The sequence below is a fragment of the Neomonachus schauinslandi genome, chromosome 4 (genome assembly GCF_002201575.2).
Source record: "Neomonachus schauinslandi chromosome 4, ASM220157v2, whole genome shotgun sequence".
Lineage (NCBI taxonomy): Eukaryota > Metazoa > Chordata > Mammalia > Carnivora > Phocidae > Neomonachus > Neomonachus schauinslandi.
This window is the reverse complement of record NC_058406.1, coordinates 105,916,963-105,930,361: the sequence shown is the minus strand read 5'-3', so window position 1 is coordinate 105,930,361 and position 13,399 is coordinate 105,916,963. Positions and strand designations below refer to the sequence as shown.

Below are 13,399 nucleotides of genomic sequence, written 5' to 3'. Positions count from 1 at the left end.
ATAAATAAATAAATAAATAAATAAATAAATAAATAAATAAATAAATAAATAAATAAATAAATAATCTTTGACAAAAATAAAAACACTACCATTTAAATTAGCACCCCCCAAATGAAATACTTAAGTGTAACAAATTATGCACACATGCACATAAGAAAATCTACAAATCTCTGATGAATGAAATCAAAGAACTAAATAAATGGAAATTTATTCTATGTTCATGGGTAGGAAAACTCAATATTGTCAAGATGTCAATTCTTCCCAACTTGATCTATAGCGTCAATGCAATCCCAATAAAATCCCAGCAAGCAATTTTATGGATATTGACAGAGTGATTGTAAAATTTATGGATAAAGACAAAAGACCTAGAAGAGCTTACACAATATTGAAGAACAACAAAGTTGGAGGACTGACACTGCCAACTTCAAGACTTACTATAAAGATACAGTAATCAACACAGTGTGGTACTAGTGAAAGAAAGAGAAATAGATCAATAGAACAGGATAGAGAGCTGAGAAACAGACCCCTCTAAATATAGTAACTTATGTTTGACAAAGGAACAAAGGCAATACAATGGAGCAGATAGTCTTTACAATAAATATGCTTGAACAACTGAACATCTACATGCAAAAAAATAATCTAAAAACAGACCTTTATATCCTTCACAAAGCTTAACTCAAGATGGATCATAGAGCTAAATACAAAATGCGAAACTACAAAACTCTTAGAAGATAACATAGAAGAAAACTTAGATGATCTTGGGTATAGTGATGTCTTTTTAGATACAGCACCAACCAAATAAATGATTCATGAAAGATATAATTGATAAGGTGGACTTCATTCAAAGAAAAAACTTCTGACCTGTGAAAAACAATGTATAAAGAAAATGTGACACAAGCCATGGACTGGGAGAAAATATTCGTAGGACATATCTGATAAAGTACTCCTTTACAAAATTTACAAAGAATTCTTAAAACTCAACAGTAAAAACACAAACAACCTGATTAAAATATGGGCCAAAGACCTTAACAGATACCTCACAGGGTACACATGCGCACACAGATGGCAAATAAGCATATGAAAAGATGCTTCACATCATATGCCCTGAGGGAAATACAAATTAAAATAGAAATGAAATACCACTACACATCTATTAAAATGGCCACAATCAGGAACACTGACAAACCTAATGCTAGTAAGGATGTGGAGCAACAGGAGCTCCCATTCATTGCTATTGGTAATGTAAAATAGTACAGCTACTTTGGTAGACAGTTTGGCAGTTTCTTACAAACCTAATTCTACTCTAACCATAAGATCCAGCAATCACACTCCTTGATATTTATCCAAAGGAGTTGAAAATTTATGTCTACACAAAAACCTGCACACAAATATTTATAGCAGTTTTATTCATAATCACCAAGACTTGGAAGCAATCGAGATGTCCTTCAGTAAGTGAATGAATAAATAAACTGTGGCACATTCAGACAATGGAGTATAATTAAGCACTAAAAAGAAATGAGCTATCAAGCCATGAAAAGACAGAGAAACCTTAAATGCATATCATTAAGTGAAAGAAGCCAATCTGAAAAGGCTACAGACTGTATGCTTCTGACTACATGACATTCTGGAAAAGGCAAAACTATGGGGATTGGTGGGTGACAGGGGTGGGACAGGGGAGATGAATAGGCACAGCATAGAGGCCTTTTAGAGCAGTGAAAGTACTCTGTATGATATTATAATGATGCATATTTGTCATTATACTTTCCTCTAAACACATAGAATGTACAATACCAATTGTAAACCCTAATGTAACATATGAACTTTGGGTGATTATGATGTGTCAATGGAGGTTCATTCCTGGTTTAAAAAAAAAAAAATACCACTCTGGCTAGTGATGTTGAGAAGAAGGTATATGGAATATCTTTGTACCTTCTTCTCAGCTTTGCTATAAACCTAAAACTGCTCCAAAAAAAATAAAGTCTTAAAAAAGAAAGTGGGGAGGAATAGCATAATTGTTAGATGACAGAATCAGGATTAAAACATTGAATTGGTTCATGGGCTGAATCTGCCAAAACAAAATTTAAGAGAGATAAATATAAGGTGCTGCATTTGGCTCCAAAAAGAAATCAACTCCAAAAGCAAGGACAGAGAAGCTCATCAGCAACTTCAGAGCCTTTAATATAGGAGAACAACTAGGATTATAATGAGAACCAAGTATCATGTGTGTAATATGCTATCATGCATAAAAGTAAACAGATTCTACATGACCCCAAGAGGAAGTGTCAGTTCCAAGGGTCAGAAGACCCAGGAAAAGAGATTTAGGCTCAAGATAGCAGAGACATTTCTTAGAGTGAGAACTGTACATGAATGGGCTGTGGCAGAGTACTTACTGTGTCTGCCACAGGAGGAGTCCAATCCTGCTGCAGCTGAGACTCAACTATCAAATCAATAACTTACAACTGGTATCTAAGGACCAATCTAACTCTAAGATTCCATGATTCTATAATATTTTTTATTAAGAGACATTTAAACCAAAAACACAAACTAATCAAACCAAAGCTGAATAACCCTACTACCTGGAAAGAAACATTCAGAGGTTCATTGTGTAGAATTGTATCTTGGACCACATGAAGGTGATTCCATGACTAAGAATAACTCAAAGTGAGGTCAACTATTAACAAACTTAAAGCTAACAATCAGTTCTGTTTTAGATAATTTACTACAAAAGGTTTTTGTAAAAAATAAGTAACACATTCAAACTCTTTCTCTTCTTCTCAACCACCTGGTTCTCCTGCCATGGGACAAATAAAGTTACCAACTTTTATGTATACTTCCAGATATATTTTATGCATATAAAAAGCATTTAAGTCCATATTGACCCCCAACCTTTGTTTTAACCAAATGGTAGTATATTTTGTATATTGTTTTGGACTTTATTCATTTGTTTTAATAGTACATCCTTGAAGATCATTTCATATTAATACACGAAGAGCTTTCACATTCCTTATTTTTTTTTTAAAGATTTTATTTATTTATTTGAGAGAGAGAGAGAGCACATGAGGGGGGGAGGGTCAGAGGGAGAAGCAGACTCCCTGCTGAGCAGGGAGCCCGATGCGGGACTCGATCCCGGGACTCCAGGATCATGACCTGAGCCGAAGGCAGTCGCTTAACCAACTGAGCCACCCAGGCGCCCCACATTCCTTATTTTTAAGTGACAGCATAATATTCCATTTTTGACATGGATATGGCTCCTAAAATAAGTTGTAATTCCTCATGAATAAAGCTGAAGACCAATGGAATTAACTAGTAACCATTACTTTTATTTTATTTATTTTTTGTCAGAAAAGTACTTTATTTTTTTAGAAAAGTACTTTAAATGAGTTACAACTGTATACATAATATCTTATAATTTAATAGGGATACATAGAAGTATGTTATTTTTATAAATTCTGTCTAAAGTATTTTATACTAAGCATTGTTTCTGTGAGCCTGTATTTCATTTTTACATGATTCATATTAATTTAGAAATTGTGGGGGAAAAGTTCAGTCCATAATGAATTATATCATTAATCAGCAATCCTACCATTCATTGTACATATATATAAAAAAAGAGTATCATCTTTGTGTATTTCCTCCCATTACACTCTCTTTGCATGCATCCATAGTAGGGGCAAAAATATATGTAATGAACATATTTTGTAGAACTCCATTCCTGCCTCTAAGGTTGTGTGTAACCATTACTTTTAAAGTCAGTTACTTAGTTGTTCTTACCTCAAAGCACACGGTTATCTTTAAAAAAAATCTTATAATTATATAAAACAGTATCTATAGATTTTTAAAAATAAGACCTTATAGAGAGGAATAAATTGCTTCCCAGGTAATTATGGGAAAATAACACATTTGTTTATCTTCTTTTTTACATGTTTTGAGAGTTTACAATTAAAAAATTAAATCATGAGAAAATATAGCTATATGAAGAAAAATTAACTCCTGTTAAAATTTAGATAGTGCTCACTGTGCAGCCAATCATCCTTGGAAATATTTTATTTTATTCAGTTTGAGTTGATGTATGCACCTAAAGAGGAAAAAACACTTATAATTCAAGTGATTCAAAGTTTGAATACATTCAGTTTGGCTTTCAAGACTGAATAAAAAATGGCTAAACTGTTTTGAACTAATTGGAAGACAGGAAAAGCCTTACAGTGATAGATACACCTTTCTTATGAAAGCTAAAGAAATGGAAGATATTTAATTAATTAAAAAAAAACCCAGCTGGGCATATCAAATAGAAATGATACACTGGAGGGATTCTGATTAAAATACAAACCACAGTATAAGAAGCCTATTAACTCTATAGTGATCTCTTGACTTCAGAGATCATCCAACACTAAACTTTTCCGCTTAGTTGGTGACTAAAGGTACACTGTGGCCTAGGTGGCTCAGTCAGTTGAGTGCCCAACTCTTGGTTTTTGGCTCGGGTCATGATCTTATGGGTTGTGGGATCGAGCCCCTAGTCAGACTCCGTGCTCAGTGCACACACTCTCTCTCTCAAATAAATAAATAAAACCTTTATTTGAGAGAGAGAGAAAGAGAGAGAGCACAAGCAGGGGGAGGGGCAGAGGGAGATGGAGAAGCAGACACCCCACTGAGCAGGGAGCCCCACACGGGGCTCATTCCCAGGACTCTGGGATCATGACCTGAGCTGAAGGCAGATGCTTAACTGACTGAGCCACCCAGGCGCCCCTAATATAAATCTTAAAAAAAAAAAAAGAGTTAAGATCTACCTACCTACCTACCTACCTTTAACCAAAAAAAATATAGCTAAGTAGTTTTTCATTCTACCATCTGAAGAAGAGGCCAGCTCCATAGGGGAAATGAGGAGAGATTCCATGGGGCAAGTGGTATAAGACTGGGTAGTGAAGGATGCATAGGACTTAAAGAGAGAAAAATAGAAGAAGATGGGCTACCATAACTGCACCAAAGCATCAAACAACGATTTCTTTTTCCCTGCCTTAAGACACTTGAAAGAATTGCCAGGGCAATTAAGAAAGAATAAGAAATAAAACCTACCCGGATTGGAAATGAAGAAGTAAAACTATCTTTATTTAAAGATTACAAAATTTCACATATGGAAAATCCTAATGAATCCACTAAAAAACTATTAGAGTTAATAAACAAGTTCAACAACACCAGCAAATAGGTCCATATATGAAAGTCACTTGCATACCTATACATTAGCAATAAATAATCTAAAATTAAATTAAGAAAATAATTTCATTTAAAATAGCATAAAAGAATACTTAAGTATAAATTTAACTAAAGAAGTGTTAAGACTTGTACTGAAAACTATAAAACACTGTTGAAAGAAATTAAAGAACTAATGAAATGAGAAGGCATCCCATGTTTATGGATCCAAAGACTAAATATTGCTAAAATGACAATTCTTTTAAAAATAAATAAATAAAATGACAATTCTTTTCAAAGTGATCTACAGATTCAACATAATCTCTATCAAAACCCCAATTGTTTTATTCCAAAATTGACAAGCTGATTCTGAAATTAAAATGTAAATCTAAGAGACTAAGAATTCCCAACACAATCTTAAAAAAAAAGTTAAAGGGCTTACACTCTGATTTCCAAATGTACTATTAAAGTTTTAGTAATTAAGATCATTATGGTACTGGCATAAAGACAGATACATAGGTCAATGGAAGAAAACTGACAGTCCAGAAATAAACACTTATATCTGTGGTCCACTGATTTTCGACAAGGGTACCAAGAAAAAGAATAGTCTTTCTAGTAAATGGTGTTGGACAACTGGATACACACATGTAAAAGGATGAACCCCTGCCTCATACCACACACAAAAATTAACTCAGATGGATCATGGGCCTAAATACAAGACTATAAATTGTAAAACTCTTAGAATAAAATATAGGAGTAAATTTTCATAATCTTGGATTAGGCAACTGTTTCTTAGATGTGACACCAAAGCACAAGAGGAAAAAAAAAGATAAATTGGACATTATTAAAGTTATAAACTTTTGTGTTTCAAGAGACACTATCAAAAAAGTGGAAAAAATACTCCACAGAATGGGAGAATATATTTTCAAATCATATATATGATAAGGGACTTGTAACCAGAATAAATAAAGAACTCTTACAATTCAACAAAAAAGGGACAAATAACCCATTTAAGAAAACAAGCAAAGGATCTGAAGATGCATTCTCCAAAGTAGTATACAAATAGTCAAAAAGCATATGAAAACACGCTCAACATCATTAATCCTTAGGGAACTGCCAAGTCAAAGCAACAAGGATATATCACTTCACATCCATTTGCATGGCTATAATAAAAAAGATAATCACAAGTCTTGGTGAGGATGTGGAGAGATTGGAGCCCTCATACACTGCTGGTGGGAATGGAAAATGGTAGTTTCTTTGGAAAACAGTTTAACTCTTCATAGAATTAAACACAGAGTTACCATATGACCCAGCAACTCTACTCCTAAATATATACTCAAGAGAACTGAAAACATACATTCACAGAAAGAACCTGTACACAGATGTTCATAGAAGCACTATTCATATTGCTCAAAAGTATGAACAACCTAGATGTTCATCACCTGACAAATAAATTGAATAAGGCATACCCATACAATGGAATGAAATACTGATACATGTCACAACACAGATCAACATGGGTGAGCCTTGAAAATATTGTACTACATGAAAGAAGCCAGTCATAAGACCATACATTGTATAGTTCCATTTACATATGTCCAAAACAGGTAAATCCATAGAGACAGAAAATTAGTGGTTGCCACAGGCTTGGGGAAGGAGAAGTAAACAGTCAATGGGTCTGAGGTTTCTTTTTGAGGTCACAAAGTTGTTCTAATATTAGATTACTGTTATAACTGCAAAACTCTGTAAATATAGGACTGCAAAGAAAATATGGCAAAATGACCTTGGTATATCATACAGACCACCAAGAATTGTCTTAGAGAGGAAGTAAGCAAAAGTTAAGAGCTGGGTAGCTGAGACTGAAGTGTTTACCTAAGACTTATGAATACAGAGCTAATGATTAAAAGGATTTAAATTCACTGAGAGAGCACAAGTAAGGAAAATCTAAAGAATGGGATATGGTTCATATCATTTATAAGAATACATTAAAAAAATGAATCCCCGCTCTCATATCTTTTGCACTGCAATAAAAATACTCAAGTCATTGAAAAAGAGTTAATTCCAACTTTTCTACAACATGAAGAAGAAAAGAAACTTCAGAAATAAAGTATGGATAACAATAACAACCTTATGAGAGTATGATGCTAAGTAGGTTAATCATCAGAATCACTCCACAGATTCTGGTATGTGGTAGTATGTAGAAGCAGAGCAGGTGAAATGGTCCTGTGTACTGTTGAAGAGATGGAGTCTTTCCTTTGGGCTCTTTCATCACTGACACATATGTATCCCTGTTCTGGAGAAAGAATGCCATGCCACTCCATCTCTATGCACAGAAAAGGAGACATAAGTCCAGTTTATCATCCAGTCATTTAATAGGAAGAAAAGCAAATGTTTATAAGCAGGGAGAAGAGTTGCATGCACCTAGGGAGACCTGACTGGTGAGCACACAACTGTGGAATCAATGTGCCACAGCTTACAGCCTTCTCATCAAAAGCAATCTTGTAAACTTGATACAAGTCTTTCTCTACTGTCCAAACACACACAAAAGCTAATCATCATAAAGGACACTAATCATCACACCCACAATCTACTAATTCATGTTCCTCATTCTGCTTTAATACTGTATCATTTTCACCATCAGAAGTCTGGGATGTCTTTAAATGCTTTAGACAAAGACAAAAATATACCAGCCATAATTACCAGCACCATCCAATACTGGACCCAGCACTAGGGCAGTTTTCTGCCAAGTGTTTATTACAGAGGAACTTTTATGTCTCCATTATTTAGAAGGCAGTAGTCAGGGGCGCTTGGGTGGCTCAGTTGGTTAAGCGACTGCCTTCGGCTCAGGTCATGATCCCAGGGTCCTGGGATCGAGTCCCACATCGGGCTCCCTGCTCAGCAGGAAGCCTGCTTCTCCCTCTCCCACTCCCCCTGCTTGTGTTCCTGCTCTCGCTGTCTCTGTCTCTGTCAAATAAATAAATAAAATCTTTAAAAAAAAAAAAAAGAAGGCAGTAGTCACATTTCATATGTATGAGTTTATATAAATGTTTGTTTTCTAAAGTAAATGAGCAGCAACTCCTTGTTGATGGGGGGGGGTGTGTGTGCAGCAAGGGGGGCGGTGCAAAAGGAGAGGAGTAAAAACCACCTTCAATCAAGCTTCTCCTCCAGCCAGGCAACATACTCAACTCTAACATGAATGCTGGTTTGTAATATGATCTTCTTCTTTGTTTATTTTAGGTTTCTATTATTGTAACAATATTATTTATCAGTATTTTACAATTTTTAAAACTTTGCACTTGCTTTTAAAGAACTAGTGAGCCACCTTCTATTGAGTCCTTATATGAGAAGCATAATGCTAAACACATTACATATATAATCTCAGTTAATTTTCATCATGAACCTGGATAATGGAAAGAAATAATTCCAATTTCATAAATAAGGAAACAGAATTTGCCCCGTCTTCCTACTAAGTGGCAGAATCAGCATTTGAACCTAGACCAGTCTGATTCCAGACCTTCTGCTTTTCCCATTAATGGTCTGCCTCTACCTCAATTTTTAAAAATTTTAATTCCAATATATTTAACAAAGGGTGTTATATTAGTTTCAGGTGTACAATATAGTGATTTAACAATTCTATATACTACTCAGTGCCTATCACAATAAGTGTACCTCAATGCATTTTTAAAAGAAAAATGGTACCTATACTGGAAACCATGGACAGAATGCCCTCATGAGTTTTGTTGTTCTGCTGAACATTTGACATTCTCATTCTCTTATGCATCAACAAAGCACTTGCTACCAAAACCTGTCCTTCCTCCCCACCTCCCACTCACTCTTCAAATCCCCACCAACTAGCTTCCAGTCTCACCTCTCCCCTGCATCTCCTGTTCATAAAGTTACATAGGAACTTCTCAGCAATCCATTGTACATGTTTTCAGTCCTTATTTTATTAGGCTTCTCTGCACCACCAACTTAGCTGCCACTTGCACACATGGAAAATCCTGTATCTTATGTGCCTGCCACAGTACATTGGGTTTTCCTCTTCTACCATTAGCCCTTCCTCTTCAGTCTCCTTTGCTGGTCCCATCTTCTACCTGTTTTCCAATGCTACAGGACTTTAGATCTCTATGCTAGCATTTCTTCTTTTCTTCCTGTCTACTTTTTCCCTAACGTGATCTCATCCGCCGCTCTGGTTTTAGAGACTTACTAGCTGTGACACAACACTCCTAGAAGGGGTGTGGAGAGGAGGAGCAGGAGAAACCACCTGGGATGAGAGCTGGGGGTATCTGCCTTTCACTGCATGCCCTCTAGTGCCTTTGGAGCTCCTCGACCAGCTATAGGCTGAAAACTGCCAAATGTTTATCTCCAACCTAAGATCCTTCTCTGAATGTGAGATCTTGATATTCAACTTTCTCATCCGACACCTCTCCTTAGATGTCTCAGGAATCTCAAACTAAACAGGCCCCAAACTGAATTCTTAAGCTTCCCTCCAAACCTGTTCTTATCCCAGTTTTTCTCACCTCAGTAATTAGCTCATCATTCCACCAAGCAATCAAACCAAGCATCATTCTTATTATTTCCTTGTACTTCCCTCTCCCCATACCCAATCCATTCTCAAGTCTTCACACACACCTAGAATGTGATCCTTCTCTCCACATCCCAGTGGTGCCACGCGAGACTCAGGAGCCGAGGCTGACTTGGGACTCCTACAGTCTGCCTCTTCCTGGTCTCTCCACTCCCACTGGGACCTGGTCCATGTGCCTCCTCCTCTTCCCAAACCATTTTCCATCTGACAACTAAAGTCATTTCCAAACAGGTAAAGTTTATTTTGGGTCAGTGGACAGCCATGGCAAACACTATAGACCATGTGTACAGCCTATGGCTGGCCTGCCTCTCTGGGCTCTCCCACTGGCCCACACATCTTGGCCACATCAGCTTCTCCCTCCTGTCTAGGAGCTTTCAAAGGTTTGTTTTTTGTTTTTTTAAAGATTTTATTTACTTATATGAGAGAGAGATAGAGACAGAGCACAAGTGGGGGGAAGGGCAGAAGGAGAGGGAGGAGCAGACTCCCCGCTGAGCAGGGAGCCCTACCTGGGGCTTGATCCCTGGACTCCAGGATCATGACCTGAGCCAAAGGCAGATGCCCAATCGAATGAGCCACCCAGCACCCCTACGAACTTTCAAAGGTATTCTCTCTTCCACTGCAATTCTCTCTCATCTGCTTTTTACCTAACATCCACTTATCTTTCAGGTGCCAGCTTAAATAGTACTGCCTTACAATACCCATCCTTGAATCCTCTAAACTAAATCCTGCCCCTTCTCTATTGGTCTCTTTCCTAGTGTCCTACTTTTCCTACCAGAGCACATATCACAACTTATAGTCATAAATGTATTTGTTTTTAATTGTTTTGTGTGGGACTTCCCCACTGGACTATGCTCCAGGAGCATAAGGACAATGTCTGATTTTGTTAATCACTGAGGACCCAGAACCTAGCCTAAGACAATGGTGGATTTTTAAAAAATATTTCCTTAGTGAAAAGGAAGAAGAAATACAGGAGAAGAGACTAAAGGAAGAGTCAAAAGATGAAAAGAGAAAATAAAATATCAAGGTTTGGAGAAAGAAAAATGAGCTCTTTTCCTCAGTTCAGCTCAATGAATTTCCATACAACTATAATGCATGATAACTATTAAACTGGGAGGTTCTGTCATTCCAGCTTTTTGTCCAAACATAAGACCACTGAGCAAACTGTTTGAATTAAATGCCCTCACAAAAGACTAACTCTCCCATTATCAATACTTCTGCAATGACAGGCAAGAAAGAATGTACATCTCTAAAGGATAAAATTAAATTATTTGTCCACAAGTTAAATATCTGAAGGAGAGAGGAGCAGATGTTTCAGAAAGGGAGAAAGAAAGTCAATATTTAATAGCAACCAGCATGGATGGGGAGTAAGGAAACATGATCCAGGGACTGCTCTGCCATGAGGTAGGGAGTCACCAGGGAATTCACTTTTTTCTTTGCCTCAGTTTCCTCTATTATAAATTATCTCCAAGACCAGTGCTCCCTTTCTGCTAAAAAAAAAAAAAAGCCTATTGCTTTATTAGTCATGCATTTATTTAACATTCATTCGATATTCAGTGATTCTAGATAAAGGTGGGTTTGGGCTCTGAACAGTCTGCCTAGATTAGTGCTTAGGGAGTGCTTTCGAGGTTGCTTTTTTGTTACTTTTGATTTCAGTGATTTATAAAACTTAAGTTTGTATTGGTTACTCTGACCTATAACACCTTGAGAAACTTTGTAGAAGTGTTTTCTTTAATAGCTTGAGTTAAAAGAAGTCATCCAGAAGAACAAGGGACAGGAGACTCTTACATGTTATATTTCTGAAATCTAAAGTATGTGTGTGTGTGTGTGTATAATCTAAAGTGTATATATATACATGTGTATGTGTGTGTGTATATATATATGTATTTTAAAGATTTATTTATTTGTTTTAGAGAGAGCATGAGCACGTGCAAGTGGGGGGAGGGGCAGAGGGAGAGAATCTTCAAGCAGACTCCCCAATGAGTGTGGAGCTGGACACAGGACTCTATCCCACAACCCATGAGATCACAACCCGAGCGGAAACCAAGAGTTGGATGCTCAACCAACTGAGCTACCCAGACACCCCTGAAATCTAAAGTGTATTTAGATAATGTTTCACAGTTCAGAAGAAACGAGCCTTTTGACTGAACCTATGTGACCCTGTTCAGGACTGGCTGGCTCCAAATGAATTTCCTTTTATTTCGAAGTTGGCAACAATCTGGCTGTCTGCCATCAGAAGATGAGGTCTTACTGATCTTAGAAAAGTGAGACTGCTAAAGCACTGGGAATAGATTGAGATAGACACCTATGGTTGAGGCACTAAGTACACTTAGATATAAGACTCACCACAGTGCTCCATGAGGAGTCATCTGGCCTTGTTTGGGCAGAAAAGAGAATTATTGTGGCAAAATATTTACCATATGACAGAGTCATTTCTTTTTTTGCAGGCCTTAATTTCTTAGGATATGGTAATTTCTGGCACTTTATGGAAAACACATAGTGATCAACATTGTCTTTCAGTTCACTGATAGAAGGATCTCGGGGGCATAGCCAGTTATGGCAAGAGAGCAGACCTGGAGCTGCCCTCAGTGTAAGGAGTCCCTATGCCATTTCCCCCGTCTGCTGCAGTCATGCCTCTGGATGAGAATGACTCCCATGTGTTGCACAGGAGTTCACCCAAAGTTATAGGTAGAAACTGTAAGTAGAAAAGAAAGGAATCTTCCGAACTATAAAGTCTTTTAATAATGTTTTCTTTTATATATATGCTACATGTATATAAATAAAAGTCTACATTAGCAAACATGTTTCAATGATCCTCCAAAGCAGATATTTTAATGCTTTTGATAATATATAATATGCAAAGAATTAGTACAGTGTTAAGTGTAATTTTACTTCTATATTAATTTTGTTTGTAAACTGGAACTTAATCATTATTATAGCATTATGAATCTAGAAAATATTAATAATCAGTTTTACAATAATACCTTTGTGTACCCAAAAGACATCTCAGAAGCCTTGTCCTCAAACCCAAGCTCAAATGCTATGATTTTCTGTTCAAAGGTTCATTTTCTTACACAATCCAATCAATTCTCCCCAATGACTGGGCACTTTCACTACTCCTGCTGCCCAGGATGACCTGACCCCCCAGTCAGGCTTAATCTTAATCACAGCTTGGTCCTAACTCAATTTTATCCCCTTTCTTTCAGCTCCATACTCTCTACAACCCTGACATGTTTGGGATTCTATATCTCATGATGTTATTCTTTTTGTCCACCTGTATAACTGTCAGCAAGTAAGAACCTCTCTGAGGCTCAGTTTCTTCATCTGTGAAATGGGACTAATATCCTCTAGCCTCAGCATTGTGTAATCTCATGTGTGTTACAGGAAATACAGCACACACAATGCATATTTAATTACATCTGAATAACTGAAAATAACAAGTTATTTTCTTGTTTTTGAGGTTTATGCCTGGCCTTTTTTCAATCCACAAGTTAGCACAGTCTCATTTAATATGTCCCAGTGTATTTTTAAGGTACAAATCCAAAGCATTCATAATGCCAGCCATTGGCAGCAATTCACCAGAAGTTAGCTTCCAATTCTTCTTTTTGCTTAACAAGTAAAACAAGTACCACC

General features: G+C 36.7%; 1 protein-coding gene across 1 annotated transcript in view; it reads right to left on the bottom strand.

Annotated features, from left to right (window-relative positions):
- The window catches only part of SPIDR (scaffold protein involved in DNA repair), a 488,464-nt gene that overhangs the window by 130,208 nt on the left and 344,857 nt on the right, over nucleotides 1–13,399 (bottom strand). The gene's annotated exons all lie outside the window — the stretch shown is intronic.